Below are 15,718 nucleotides of genomic sequence, written 5' to 3'. Positions count from 1 at the left end.
CCCTATCAAAAAGTGGGCAAAGGACAGGAAGAGACACTTTTCAAAAGAAGACATTTATCCAGCCAACAAACATGAAAAAATGCTTGCCATCACTGGTCATTAGAGAAATGCAAATCAAAACCACATTGAGATACCATCTCATGCCAGTTAGAATGGTGATCATTAAACAATCAGGAGACAACAGATGCTGGAGAGGATGTGGAGAAATAGGAACACTTTTACACTGTTGGTGGGAGGGTAAATTAGTTAAACCATTGTGGAACACAGTGTGGAGATTCCTCAAGGATCTAGAAATAGAAATACCATTTGGCCCATCAATCCCATTACTGGGTATATACCCACAGGATTATAAATCATTCTATTATAGAGACACATGCACATGTATGTTATTGCAGCATTGTTCACAATAGCAAAGACCTGGAACCAATCCAAAAGTCCATCAATGATAGACTGAATAAAGAAAATGTGGCACATATACACCATGGAATACTATGCAGCCATAAAAAAGGATGAGTTCATATCCTTTGCAGGGACATGGATAAAGCTGGAAACCATCATTCTCAGCAAATTGACACAAGAACAGAAAACAAAACACTGCATATTCTCACTCATAAGTGAGTGTTGAACAGTGAGAACACATGGACACAGGGAGGGGAATATCACACACCAGGTCTTGTTGGGGGGTGTGGGGCTAGTGGAGGGATAGTAAGGGGAGAGGGTATAGGGCAGGGATAGCATTAGGAGAAATATGTAATGTAGTTGATCGGGTGATAGATGCAGCAAATTGCCATGGCATGTGTATACCTATGTAACAAACCTGCATGTTCTACACATGTACCGCAGAACTTAAAGTATAATAAAATAAATAAATAAAAAGAAAACTTCACATCCTTTGGGCACTTCCAGAGGGTATGTGCAAGTAAAACAATACAATCATAGAAATTTAGTTTTAGGATCACTATTGGAAAGCATATTATTTAACATTTTTATTTTATAGATTGGAAAATTGAAACTTAGACTTGTACAAAAGAATTTATCAATGACAACACAAGTCCATATCTTTTTTTTCACTTTAAATCTAGTGCTTTTTGTTAATCAATGGAATAATTATTGAGCTACTACTGTTACCATAATGCAGAATGGATATCATTGTAAACAATGAAAGAAATAGAGGATATATTACTAACTTTAAGACTTTTCCAGTTTGGACTGTATAGAAAGAGACATAGTAAAGACTCAAGAGCTCAACTGTGACATTAGTACGTCTTAGAGAGGTTCATCAAAGTCCGATTTGGAAGAAGTGGACCTTGTGGAAGTGGAACCTGAGCTAGTCTTAGAGAAGGCATGAGGTTTGAACTGGCAGGTGGCAGTTGATGCTAATACTTATTTCAGGCAATAGGTATTAGCATTGCCATAGGAAGAATCTGTGACTGCAGAGAACATTCACTTTGTTCTTTACAATAGTTTTAATATTTTCATTTAATCCGTGTGAATAACTTTGGGCGAGTTATTTAGCCACTCTTGTCCTCTGTTTCTTTAGCAGCAAGGAGGGAATAACAAAGCGAGTCTGCATTGCAGGGGAACCGGGAGGCATCGTGAATTTGAAGCATTATAAAGAGTTTTATTCACATAAAAGGGAAGGAGAGTATGCTCCACAAAATTCTACAGCCAGAATTTCAAAGCATCATTGTTGCCTAATGATGGTTTTCAGCTTTGCCCTCGGTGGATATATAGTTGGAGTTTTGAAACTGAAATATCTTTGTTATGTTTTCCCTGGATCAAAGCACACATAAAGCCTGATCGAATGGAAAAAAAGGCAGAAGATACAGGCAAGTGCCACAGCATGACAACTAGCAGCCCTCAGGTTTCTGCTAATGTCCTAACCAGTTAAAATGTTCCGAAACCTTTGTAAGCTGGGACTGAAAATCCAACAAAATTATCATTCATACACACACACACACACACACACACACACACACACACAATGGGTGCTCACACCCTCCTGGAGATCAGAGTTGCTACAGATAGAAAGACCAACATTTTGTGCTTTTCTCTACAGGGTGTGAGGCCATGCCCCAACAGAAGAGATGTTTGTTAGGAGAAACATGAAGCTGCACGAAGTTAGGAAAAAAACTGTAAGAGAGGGTGAAGATAAGGAAATCTGTACAAATAAGAACAAAATCCACATTTTTCATTCCTGGGTACACAATGAGCTTCTTAATATGACGAGGTTTTATGAACAGATAGAAGCATCTTCCAAGGAACTTATCGATTGTTTGCCTATAAATGGGATTTAAAAGGGAACCAGAGAATCCTTTCTTAAAATGAATCTGATTCGTGTTTCTATTCACACTGGATGGACAGACATCTTCCTTTTCTCTTAAGCTGTAGTTTCTAATGGTAACCTCACATACTGAAGAGATGTCTTTTATGATGATTCTAGGTATAAATCAAAGCAGGAGCTGTTACCATTAATGCTGTCAATTCCAAGCAAACCTGGAAGAGTCATGTGCAGAATGTGAATTCCTGATGCATACTTTTGGCATTATTGGCATCTTATCTTCTTCTGTGAAGAACTAATTAATGTCTGGTTCTCATCTTTGATTTTTCAAACCTTCTCTTTACCTTTCTCAACAATTCTCTCAAGAATTTATTTTTCCCTGCTTAGAAGGCAATTTTTTGGAGTCCTGAAGTCTCTTTGCTACATATGGGATATGCGTAATAAGACAGATGGAAAAGTAGAAAATTCAGTTTAAAAAATATATATGGCTTTTCAGCTTCAAAATTAAAAACAAAAACAAAAACAGCACCTAATTTAATTGGGTATTTCTTCTCACTGGAATGATTATTTATATAATAAAACTTGGCTGTTTGGTAGTATTCTGAATGTTAGAAATTATTCTTTCAGTTTTTATTTCACATCTCCTGTCTCCTTGTCCCAATATTTAACATAAAGTCTTGTGCTCAGAAAATGCTCAGTACATGTAGGTTGATCGAATGATTATTTATTTACCAAATTGGTTTATCAACATGTCATAGATATTTTCTTAATGTTTCAGAATAGTTGGGGGTTTCCAATGGAGACCTGGGGAGGCTTTCAGGACTGTGGCATAGCTGTCTTCATCTCCCTTACATTGCTTAACCTCATGCTCTGCACATGCCTCCTAAAGGAAGGTGTTCCACCTCTGTTTATTGAATAAAAACCAGCTGTTGTTGAGCAATAGATCCTCCATAAAGTTCTGTTATGAGAACTTGTACCACCAGACTGAATTAACAAAATTCTTGCTAGATGATCTGGCCTTTCACTATTGAGAATCTAATATAATAATAAAAGGTTATTTCCTTCAGGGTATATTATGTCTCTAGCCAGATGCTCATTGTAACACAAAAGACAAGCTCCTTCGAGCTAAAAAGTTCTCCCTTATGTGGATGGAGGAAAAAAATGAAAAGCACTTACCTGGTCAACATTATTTCATAGGGCGCTGAGGAATAAATCAGGCCTGGCATGACCTTCATTGAAATTTCCGATTTATTTACAGAGGTTTGTGCTGATCGCTTTATCTACCGGAGGCCCTGTTTCCCCTTGGTGACTCATAAGTAATGTGGTCCACCCAAACCCATGTAAATAGAGCTAATATTTCAAGGGAGGTCATGCTATATACTCTTCCCCTGAGAATAGATGATGGCTGACTGCTGGGCTGATATGAAATTTATCTTTGTGAGAGAGAAGAAGGATTTTGTGGCCTAGAGGGCAATATACAGGGCTTCTGAATGTTAAGAGGGGCCGAGGTGCATCAGAATCCAAGTGTGCTTTGCATTGTATTTTTCTGCTTATGGTCAAAGATTAACAAAAGAAAACAAAACAAAATAACTCACTCAAGTCAAGACTTAAATGGTCTACAAAGTCATCATTGATTTCTCTCAATTTAGTTGTGTATTTGTTTTTTCCTTTGAACACTAAATCTAGTGGTCTCCTAAGAAGAATTTGTACTCGTTAGTATGTAGATATTTAACCAAGATTTTCTTAATCACTTCTACCTATTCTTTCCCTTTGCCCACTTTTAGTCTCTCACCACATTCCTGTTTCCCCTTGCCTTGTAATAACATTTTCTTGAGATCTCTTGCACTTAAGTGGTTCCTCTTCCCCAGTTCTACCTTGGTCTTTTGATTAGCAGCCCTTCTCACTCATTGCCTAGTCTTCTCCGACAGACAGCCACTTACATGTTTTCAGGATAAATATAAAGGCTTTCAGAACATAAAAACAATTTCTGTTTGTAAAATGGATAAAATACAAAATCCTGTGCTCTAGGATTTTTATTTTATGCTTTATAATATGGCAGTATTAAACTTTATAAATGTTATTAAGATGTGGAGAAATAAGCCAGATAATAGTATTATCATTAATTAAAACATAGATATCAAGCACATTTTGTGTGGCCTCAGTATGTCGCTGCTTGCTCCTCGCCCTGGCCAGGTGTGGTGGCTGGTGCCTATAATCCCAGCATTTTGGGAGGCCGAGGTGAGAGGCGTGCTTGTGCCCAAGAGTTTGAGACCAGCCTCGGTAACATAGTGAGACCTCATCTCTAGAAAAAAAGTTTAAAAATAAGTTGGGCATGGTGGTATGTGCCTGTGGTCCCAGCTAACAGGAAGACTGAGATGAGAGGATTTGCTTGAGTCCAGGAGATTGAGGCTGCAGTGAGACATTATCGCACCACTGCACTCTAGGCTGGGTGACAGAGTGAGAGACCCTGTCAAAAAAAAAAGAAATCTTGCCCTCAAATAGTTTACCATGTATTTGAGAAAATGAGACTAATATGCTGAAAAAAGGAAAGAAAAAAACAACACTTGAAGAACACAAATCTATATAAAGTTAGCTGTATGATCCAGACTTTAGTGACATTCTAAATATGTATGTGGTCACGCCACTCTCTTTAAGTTGTCCTGGGGGAAAGTTCAGTCTTCTTTACATGATCCACAAGAGCTTCCTATCCTGGTCCCAGCTCATCCAACCTTATCTCCTTCATGCCCCAGAAACTCTATGTTCCAGCTTTACTAGACACAAACCAGCCACTGTTATGTTTATTTTGGCATGAGGTAGCTAAAGGTAAATAACCTGTGTAAGATGATAAAGTGTATTAATTACACTCATTTGACATGTAAAGTACTTTCCAAATGTATCACCTTATTATTTTTATTTTTATCTCTTAGTTTGGAATGACTTCCACCACCATCTCCAATTGGAAAATATCAGTATCTTATGTCCTCCCAGGGCTAAATGAGTTACGCCCGCCCTGTGCTCACATAGCCCTTGCTTCTGCTCAACTGAAATTTAAGTTATCTCTTTATCTCACTCCCCGACTAGACCATGAGCTTTTTGAGGGCAAATGCTGCGTTTTATTCATTGTGTAATCCCTAGTGCCCAGCTTCAGAATGTTTCATGGGTGTCTTTTTTTTTTTTTTGAGACGGAGTTTCGCTCTTGTTACCCAGGCTGGAGTGCAATGGCGCAATCTCGGCTCACTGCAACCTCCGCCTCCTGGGTTCAGGCAATTCTCCTGCCTCAGCCTCCTGAGTAGCTGGGATTACAGGCACACGCCACCATGCCCAGCTAATTTTTTGTATTTTTAGTAGAGACGGGGTTTCACCATGTTAACCAGGATGGTCTCGATCTCCTGACCTCGTGATCCACCCGCCTCGGCCTCCCAAAGTGCTGGGATACAGGCTTGAGCTACCGCGCCCGGCCTCATGGGTGTCTTATGAGAGAATTAGTTCTCAGAAACTGGCAGCCTGACCTTCTATATGATTAGAGAATGCAGTCACATCCTGAGACCTGAGAGCCACTATTAGCACCCTCATACCAAAATATCCCCCCTGCCATTCTGCTTCTGTAGCAAGAGAATCTGCTCATGCTCCCTGGGGCTAAGATTACTGTGGTCTTGGGGATGTGACCTGGTGCAAGTTACCTTTACCTTTATCGTGTAACACCTTAAATCATCATCTGCATCATTATCTTCAGCAAGAGCAGAAACGAGGGACATTTACTGAATGTCCATGGGATCTTGTGCCAGGGATTGTGGGTACAGAGAGCCATGAAATCAGTCTCTGTCCTGGAGAATCAAGTATAGTAATAGAAAATGATGTTATACAATAGAATGGAGCTTTTCATAGATAACTGCTGTCTCAAGAACACTTTAGAAAAGAAGGGTGCTTTGGACAAATAAGATGCCGTATCCTCTTTCTGGAGATTTACAATTTATAACAACCTAATAGAAGCTTTCTGAAGTTTTGTGAATAAGAACTTTTTCACTTTTTCACTGAGATATAATTACATACAGAAAAAGACACAGTTTGGTGAGTTTTGACCAATGGATACGCTTTTATAGCCAAAACCCCAAACAATATATGGAATATTTCTATCACTTTCAAAAGTTTTCTCATAATCCTTGCCAGTCAATCCTCTTCCCTGTTACTTCCCTTCCTACAGACAATCACAAATTTGATTTCCGTTCCCATAAATAGTTTTGCCTGTTCCTCACACTAGAGAATCCTTTTTGAAAATGTAATAATTGTTTTATTGAGGAATATGCTTTTAAAATGCTGGGTTATCACTTTACAACTTTCAGTGAATTTTTATATTAATTATCTGATTTAACTCAAAATAATAAACTAAGAATGCTTTAAGGGCCAAATGAGTGACGCATACAGTGGTTGTCATAGGAATTTAGCTGAAAACATGCACACAGGGTTAGTTTGAATGGGAAAAGCTTCCCAGTGGTTGCCAACCAAACATCAACTTGACTTTTGTATGGGTAGTACATAGTCAAGTGGGGAGAAAAGGAGAGGGAGTTCCAGTATGTAGGGAAAGGTTGGGCTGAGATTTAACGATGGTGATGTATATTGATTTAACAATGGTGATGTATGTTGTGTATCAGGAGAACAACCCTGAGAATGAGAGCAGTGAGAATGAAGCTACATTTCAGATTTCACAGATCCTGCTTCCCAGACTTGAGTGCACCACAGTCTGCCTGGAGAGGACCTGCTTTTCTGATTTCTGGTGAGGTATTTTTCCTGCATGTCTCAGAAGTTGTGTTTCCTAACACTACTGAGGTTACATCAACTCCTTGTAGAAACTAAGCTCACCTCAGGTTTAAATTCTATTTTACTTCTTACACCTGGGAAGAGTACATCGCTCTCAACAAAGCTTTTTAAATATTCATTTTTTCTTTCAGTAAACTTTAATGAAAAGGAGACTTGCTTACAGCTTTGTGCTTACATTTTTTATAGGGTAAGTGATTTGCAAAGATTTCTGATGTCTGGGAACTCTAAGGAAGTTGAGACCTTATTGGAATGGTTTCTTTTCTGATGATTCTCCTTCTTCTCTGGTCACAGGGCTGTCCTCCCAGGGGTGTATTTATCTCATCTCCCAGCTCTGGCCTGTCACTTGCTCAGATCTCTTTAGTCATTCAGAAGAGAATGGTGTTAGGGGCAAAGGACTATGAACAGAGAAAATGCACATCCTCCCTGATGACAAATAGGTAGGTTTCTTGGCTGAATTCCCCCTACTTCCCAGGGAATTCCTCTCTAAACAGGTAGGTAGGGTTTTCGGTAGTTAGTTCATCCAATGGGATCACAAGAGTTATGCTGCATCACCAATTCTGCCATTCTGAGGATTTGAGGCATTCGGTCAACTTAGAACTGTGCTCCATTTTTTTTTTTTTTTTTTTTTTTGAGACAGAGTTTTACTCCTGTTGCCCAGGCTGGAGTGTAATGGGGCGATCTTGGCTCACTGCAGCCTCTGCCTCCCAGGTTCAAGTGATTCTCCTGCCTCAGCCTCCTGAGTAGCTGGGATTGCAGGCATGTGCCATGACACCTGGCTAATTTTGTATTTTTAGTAGAGATGGGGGTTTCTCCATGTTGGTCAGGCTGCTCTCAAACTCCCAACTTCAGGTGATCCACCTGCCTTGGCCTCCCAAAGTACTGGGATTGCAGGCGTGAGCCACCACACCCTGCCACTGCATTCCACCTTTAAAATTAGTGGTAAGAGAAACACAGGAGTACAAACACACATACACACTGCACACAGAAATAACGCATTGTGTAAGCAATATGAAAGTGGTGCTGTCTTAAAATGAAGAACAAGCAAGAAAGAAACAAATACTATGTAGGGTTTTGGTTTATTGATGAGCCAAAAACCAGTGCAGGCAACTTTGGCAACTTTCTTCCTTTCTTCCTTTTACACTCCACCCTTCCAAACCTTTGTGCCCTCTTATTACTTCTGCAAATTTTCTGTACCTACACTCCCTTCTCATGTCATAGGGAGCAGCAGAAAGGAGATGATGCCCCACCCTTTATTCACCTAATACTAGACATTACAAATATACAAAATTATAAGACAGTAGAAACCATCCATATTTCTCACCACCCTAATTTCACAGACAAGGAAACAGGCATACAAAAGCAACTGCCTTTTCAAGCCACATGTAGAAGAATAAAACTGGATCCCCATCTCTCATCTTTAATTCAATGTTATTTTCTAGAATTTTTATGGTTTCAGGTCTTAGATTTAAGTCTTTAATCAAAGACCTGAAACCATAAAAATTCTAGAAAATCTGGGTGCGGTGGCTCATGCTTGTAATACCAGCACTTTGGGAGGCTGAGGCGGGCGAATCATCTGAGGTTGAGGGTTTGAGACCAGCCTTGACCAACATGGTGAAACACCATCTTAAAAAAAAAATTCTAGAAAATAACATTGGAAAAACTGTTCTGGACATTGGCTTAGGTAAAGAATTGATGACTAAGACCCCAAAAGCAAATACAACAAAAACAGCAATAAATACATGGGGACAAATTAAACTAAAAAGCTCCTGCATAGCAAAATAAATAATCAGCACAGTAAACAGACACCCCACAGAATGAGAGAAAATGTTTACAAACTATGCATTAGACAAAGGACTAGTGCCCAGAATCTACAAGAAACTCAAACAAATCAGCAAAACAAACAAAACAAAATAATACTATCAAAAAGCAGGCAAAGGACATGAATAGATATGTCTCATAAGAAGATTACAAACAGTTAACAAATATATGAAAAACTGCTCAACACCACTAATCATCAGGGAAATGCAAATTAAACCACAATGAAATACCATTTTACTCCTGCAAGAATGATCGTAATTAGAAAGTCGAAAGACAATAGATGTTGTCTATTGGGTGTGGTAAAAGAGAACACTTTTCCACTGCTAGTGGGAATGTCAATTAGTATGACCACTACGGAAAACAGTATAGACATTCCTCAAAGAATGAAAAATGGAACTATCATTTGATCCAGCAATCCCACTATTGAGTATTTACCCACATGAAGTCATTATGAAAAGACACATGCACACGCATGTAATTTGCAATTGCAAAGATATGAAACCAACCTAAGTGCCCATTGACCAACGAATGGATAAAGAAAATGTGGTATCTAGACACAATGGAATACTACTCAGCCACAAAAAGGAACAAAACAATGTCTTTTATAGCAACTTAGGTGGAGCTAGAAGTCATTCTAAGTGAAGTAATTCAGGAATGGAAAACCAAGTACTTATGTTCTCACTTATGAGTGGGAGCTAAGCTGTGAGGATGCAAAGGTATAAAAGTGATGTTATGGACTTTGGGGACTCAGCAGGGGAAGGTTGGGAGGGTTTGCGGGATAAAAGACTACATACTGGGTAGAGTGGACACTACTCAGGTGACAGGTGCAATAAAATATCAGAAATCACCACTAAGGAAATTATTCGTGTAACTAAAAACCACCTGTATCCCCAAACTATTGAAATAAAAAAAAAATTGTCTTTTCAAGTTCACAGAGTGAATTAGCTGTAGGACTAGGAATAACACTCTGCTTCCTGGCTTCCTCTTGCTATCCCTTTGCTCTGCATCTTGGTGCCGCAGGGAAACAAAGAGGAGCAAGCTGTGTGAATGCTTTTCTACCCTGGGGACATACTGTTTCCTCGCTTCAGAACTCTATCCCCATTCCCCCTGTCCAGCGGACTCCTTCTCATCCCCCATGTCAAAGAAAAAATATAACTTCTTCATGGAAAGCCTTCTCTCAGTTCCAGTTTGCCACCACAATCTTCAGTAGGAGCTTCTTTTTTTTCCCCACACATTATCCTTCTAATTAATTACCTGTTAACTGTTTGTCCCCCTCTCCTCACTGTGAGTTGCTACAGTACCTGATGCATAGTTTGTGCTCAATGAATATTTGTTGGTTGAATGAATAAATATGGATTGAGCCCTTAGGCTTGTATATTTCAGATATATTAAAAAAGACACAGTACATTTAGCATATAGGTTTGTTTTAACATATAGTTTTATTGTGTTGTAGACAAATCCAGCTAACTAAAAGAAAAAATCATATTTCATGGAGTATGTTGCTAACATAAAAGGTGGAGAACCAGGGTGCGAAGAGGGTAGAAATGGAGCCTGTTCTGGAGGAGCAAGACCTGTATTGACTGCAACAGTCTTATGTCAGAGAAAGCTGGTCAAAGGCCATGTCAATAATCAGTAAGTTACTACTATTTAAAGGCTCTCTACCACCATAGAACACATTTTGTGTGTCAGGTCAGGGAAGGAGAACCCAGTCAGCATTGGTCAAGTCTGCTGCTTGGCCAATGAAGAAAGAGAAAATTCCTCAAAAGAAGATCCTATTAGGAAAGAAGAATGAATGGTAAGTGACTGAGATGGAAAGTACAGTAAGACACATATCTGTTCCATATATATCCTGGTGAACTGCTTCGAATCCTTTTATGTTTTCATCCTCTGGGGTAGTTGCCCTCCAGAATTTTGGGTGCCTCTTACACAAGGGTCCCATATTCTGCTGAGATGCCAGCCTTCTCCGTGCATCTTTGTTTCCACTGCCTGGCCAATAGTTGGTATATGATAAATGTGTGTTGAATAAATGAAAGAGTGAATAATAAATGGGTGAAGTGGCAATCAGCAGAGATGCTATCAGAGAGGATGGCAGAAGCAGAGACACCATAAGTTAGATACGGACAATAATAAGCATTCTACTTCAAGTTCATATTCAGTTTTCAAGTATTTCTCACAACAACCTTGTAAAATAGACAAGACAGTTACGTTCTGTATTTTACTGATGAAGAAATTAGACTTAGTGAGAGTAAATTATTCTGGGTCACAAAACTAATTATTTGCAAAGTTGGGATCAGAATGTAGGTCACCTATCTCCTCTCTAGTGCTGGATACAATGGTTGAGTAATTTTTGTTTCAACTTTTTGGCTATGGATAATAAGTCAGAGATGAGTATAGTGTTTTGTAAGAGAACAAATTATGTCTGAGGAAATTTGAAAATAAGGACTGGTATTGGAAGTGAAGCTAGCAAGAAGTACCATGTTTATCTGTGTATAGGGTGTGAGAGTGGAAGAGGTATTTGTATATGTATGTGTGTTTAAAGTGGAAAATTAAGTTATAGATTCTCTTAGAAATAGAATTATGAGCCAAGGAGTAGAGAAAGAAGAATATCAAGGAGTCTTTTAAAAGGTTCATTTCTCATTGTTCCTATCCCTGGTATCTCTCTGAGCTTTAAGAGTTGTTTTTAAATTATTATGTCATAAGGAAGTATTATTGAAATGGAGGGTTTTTTTTTGCTAATTATGTTACATAACATACACCCCTGGCAACAATAACAAAAAAAAAAACCAGCAACAAATTCTGGAGAAATAATTTATAGAAAGAGAAGAATTACTAAACCCATATTCAACATATTTTAGATTGAGTAGTCATGTGGTACCCAATTATTGCTATGGGATAAAAGCCCCTTAAATAATGCTTGTGAATACCCTGAATATGGACACAAAACCTCTGGAGAATTGCTACTATGCCCACAGCACAGTTCAAGATCCTATGACTCTTTGGATCAGGGACAATGTGGATTGCCTAGCACTGCATACAGGTGGGCCGCGTCACCTCCTTTTGCTGCTTACTCAGCCTCCGCTACTGCGGAAGGAGGTTCATGTGCTGAGCCCTCTCAACTCACAGTTTTGGCGGGCAAAGCAGAAAGCGTTCTAGTTTGGCAGTTTATTTTCAAGCCAACTTATTCTTCACTTCTCATCTTTAAGCATTATTTAAAAATGCATATTCAGGTTTCCAGGAAGGATTAATCCAAGACAGAGAAGGAAATAGGGCGTTTGAGTAGTTGAAACCTTTTGCACACCTCTGATCTCCATCTGCAACTCCAACATGCACGTTCATTTTGGTGAATTAAGTAATTTAAGTCAGAAAGGAGGAATGCTAGAAAAGAGTGAGAGCAATGAATGTGGTTGGTCCTCATTCTCGCTTTGTTAAAGATCTAAGTGAAAAGAATCTCAGTAAAGATATTCCTGAAAGCAAACAGGTCGAGAAAAAGGCAAGAAATAAAGAAAGCCAGAGGCAAACAGAGACCTCAGCAAGAGAAGGACATGACCCGCAGACATCAGCCCATGATGGAAAACAAACCCCAAAGAAAGCTTGAGCCAGAACAGCAAAGAAAATGATCAAACTCCAGTGTCATTGGAACCTTGAGAAACTCACCTCCCAAAGACTGCTGTTGGCAGGGACAGGGGTGTTGGATATATAGAGAGAGTATATGTCAGGACTTATTGTTGGCAGCATTTTGATAATGAGAATGAGAGCTTCATTCAGAGCTTCAGCTTAAAAAAGTGTTTCATCATTTTGGCAGTTTGGAGGTTTGGTAACTGTTGTAAAAAAGAAAAAGAATCAACATTTAAAACTAGCGAGTTTTCGCTTCTTCCTCCATTTCTCTGAGCTCCAGTTTTTCTGAGGCAGAAGAGTAAAGTCACCTATTCCCTGAAATTCTTGCAGTTAGTCTAAAGCGAAAAATATTCCCGAGATATTTCTGAGACGTATGTTTTACCTTTTTATAGAGAGCAAAAATTAGCATTCAGATTCCTTGTTACAAGTCCCATTTTGATCTTTTTTTAATTGTCAGTGAAAAAGTAATGAAGAGAAATTCTGATTTAGCCACAAAAATTCTACAAATGATAAAAAAGACCAAGCTGACAGGTGCACTGGAAATGGTCATATTTTTTCCTCTTACTTTCGTTGAACTGCAGCTAATAATAGTACTGACTCATCCTTTGAATTTCCCGTGGTGTCTTTCATGTGAAGAGTTCAAAGCTCTTTATGAATAATAAATACTTAGGTCTTCCAAAAGTCCTTAAAGAGGAGTGTGAGAATGACATTGTACCCATTTCACAGTTGAATGATGGGGCTCTAGGCAGAGAGCTGGCCGTGGAAACACAATCTTCTCTGTGGTCTCTGCCCTTGACTTATTTATCTCACTTTGGGGGTCTCTCAAACTCCCCCACACTCCTAGAAGTCATCCTCCGTATTTTCACTTCTATCTCTTGCCAAACTCCTTAAGCACCCTTCGCTGATCTTCCGTTTTCTGTTTATGTCTATCGCTTGTTTTTGCTTGCTACTAGGCTCATGTAATCAGTGTCTCTGCTGCTTTGTGAGAATTACTATGTCTCTGGTATACCCTGCGCCTGACAAAATAGAATAGGGCTTCTATTCCCTTTTAAAAAATGGTTAATGAAGAAGTGTTTCTTGGTTCCCTAGTATGACTGCAGCAGCAGCCTCAGCATAGCAAGAGCTCCAGAAAGAGCAAAAGACACAGATCCTTCCTTGGAAAAGCTGTAGGGAGGTGAGGGGACAGTTCTGACACACAGGGTATAGCAAAGAACAACACCAAATCCTGTATCAAATACCTCATCCTGTGTTACCAAACCTTAGGAATACAAGAATTTCTAAGAAAGGGCTGAGGAGTCAGACACTTTGAGAAGGTTGTGTTTGGTTGAGATTTTGAAGACTGGGTCAGCAGAGGATTTAGGAGACAGCGGTGTTCCAGGTCCAGGACAAAAGCACCCTGGAGAGGAGGCATCTAGTTTGTTAGGGAATAAAAACACATAAAGTTAGAGAACGTCTGCCTAGAGCAAGCAGCACAGGCCCTTGGTGGTATTAGAACTCAAGGAAATGGGGTATGTGACTGACCTGTGGAGTACAGGGTAGCTCAGCACAGCTCCTTTACAGGGATTGCAAACTCAACCTAGAAACATGTGAAGAAAAGATTTTCTTTCTGTCAAGAAAATTCATGGTAGCTTTCATTTAATGAATTTTTTCTCAAAAGTTATAATTCACATTTAATTACAAGTCATAATTTTTATTACTTATTTTTACAAAATGGTCAATATAGTCTAAGACGTAAAAAATTATTTTCGCATTTAAATAAGTGTTTTAAAATATAAGGTAACACTACAAAGCAGTATAACAGATTTTCTGTCACTTGTAAATGGGATTAGAAGGCAATCCCTAGAATTCCAGAATTGTTGAGGACAAATGGTAATTTTAATCTACAGTCTGGATAACAAAAAGTCAAGGGCTTTGGGTTCTGGTTGCCATCTTGCATGGTAAAATCTTTTCATTTTGGGTGGGGGGAGACAGAGTCTCACTCCATCGCCAGGTGCCTGGCTGGAGTGCAGTGGCGCTATCTTGGCTCACTGCAACCTCTGCCTCCCAGGTTCAAGGAATTCTTCTGCCTCAGCTTCCTGAGTAGCTGGGACTACAGGCACGTGCCAGCATGGTACAATCTTGAGTAAGTCTGTCAACTCCTAGATAGCAGAAGTCCCACCACAGAATGAAAGGTGTTAAATCAGGTCATCTTGAATATTCTTTCCAGCTCTGTTATTTTATAATGCCATGAAATCAGAGTAACATGTTCCAGGCTGTTTGGGGTCAGATATTTTAGAACCTGTATTCAACATATAATACTTCTTAAATGTCTATTTTTTTGGTGTCATACACACACACACACACACACACACACACACACACACGTGTATGTATATATATTCCCCATGTTCTTCTCTGCATATAAGCATATTTTTCTATTTAACAGCCTCTTCATCATTAGCAATAAATAAAGTTTCTCAAGGGTGTATTTTCCATTTCTTGCTTTTTTTTCAGCTTTTTAAAAAAATTTCCTCAAGATCTCTTCTGGATTTGTGGAAGCTAAAAGCTTCACTACCTTTTCTTGAGATGTACCACCCTTATCCAAAACCACATTATTCTTCCTGAGTTCTAAGACCTTAGAAAAATACCTCTAATGTTCAGCATTAGCCTCCCCCTCTGTTCGAGGTGCTGCAATAGCCACATTTACCACCTCTGCTGTCAAATCTGTGACAGTATTTTGTTGTTTGGAGCCAGGTTTGGAATGGATGGCTATGGTGACACAACCTTTAGGATTAACTGCCATAGGATCTAAGGGAGGAAGTAGTCTCTCTGGTTTCGTGATCAGACTTTTACCCTTGTTCATCGCACCAGTCTTCTTAGGCATCTGGGTGCCAAGAGGGAGCTGAGTGGAGCCGCGGGTACTCAGTGCTGCCTTGAGCTGCCGCAGCCCACGGCCAAGCCCCAGCGTCCCCACCGTGGGAGGCCTTAATGAAATTCTTTATTCTCACTTTATTTTAAGTTCAGTCTTCTGCAGGGGATCTTGAGGTATGTTCCGTATGTCTGGAGGCAGAGGCTCTGCTATATGTCAGTATCCAGAGCACAGAGCAGTCCTAGGGAGGATGCATGTGTAAAGGAGTATCAGGAGCAAGGGAATATTCCCTGTCTGGGGCTCTGCTCAGTGCTGGCTTCTGGTAGGAGCTGAGCTTGGTT

General features: G+C 39.5%; 1 pseudogene; it reads right to left on the bottom strand.

Annotated features, from left to right (window-relative positions):
- LOC144578842 (uncharacterized) overlaps positions 1–15,452 on the bottom strand; it is a 48,854-nt pseudogene extending 33,402 nt beyond the window's left edge.
- Positions 15,453–15,718: the final 266 nt, after the last annotated feature.

This window comes from Callithrix jacchus, chromosome 13, assembly GCF_049354715.1.
Source record: "Callithrix jacchus isolate 240 chromosome 13, calJac240_pri, whole genome shotgun sequence".
NCBI classification, from domain to species: domain Eukaryota; kingdom Metazoa; phylum Chordata; class Mammalia; order Primates; family Cebidae; genus Callithrix; species Callithrix jacchus.
This window is presented reverse-complemented; position numbering and strand designations above follow the sequence as displayed.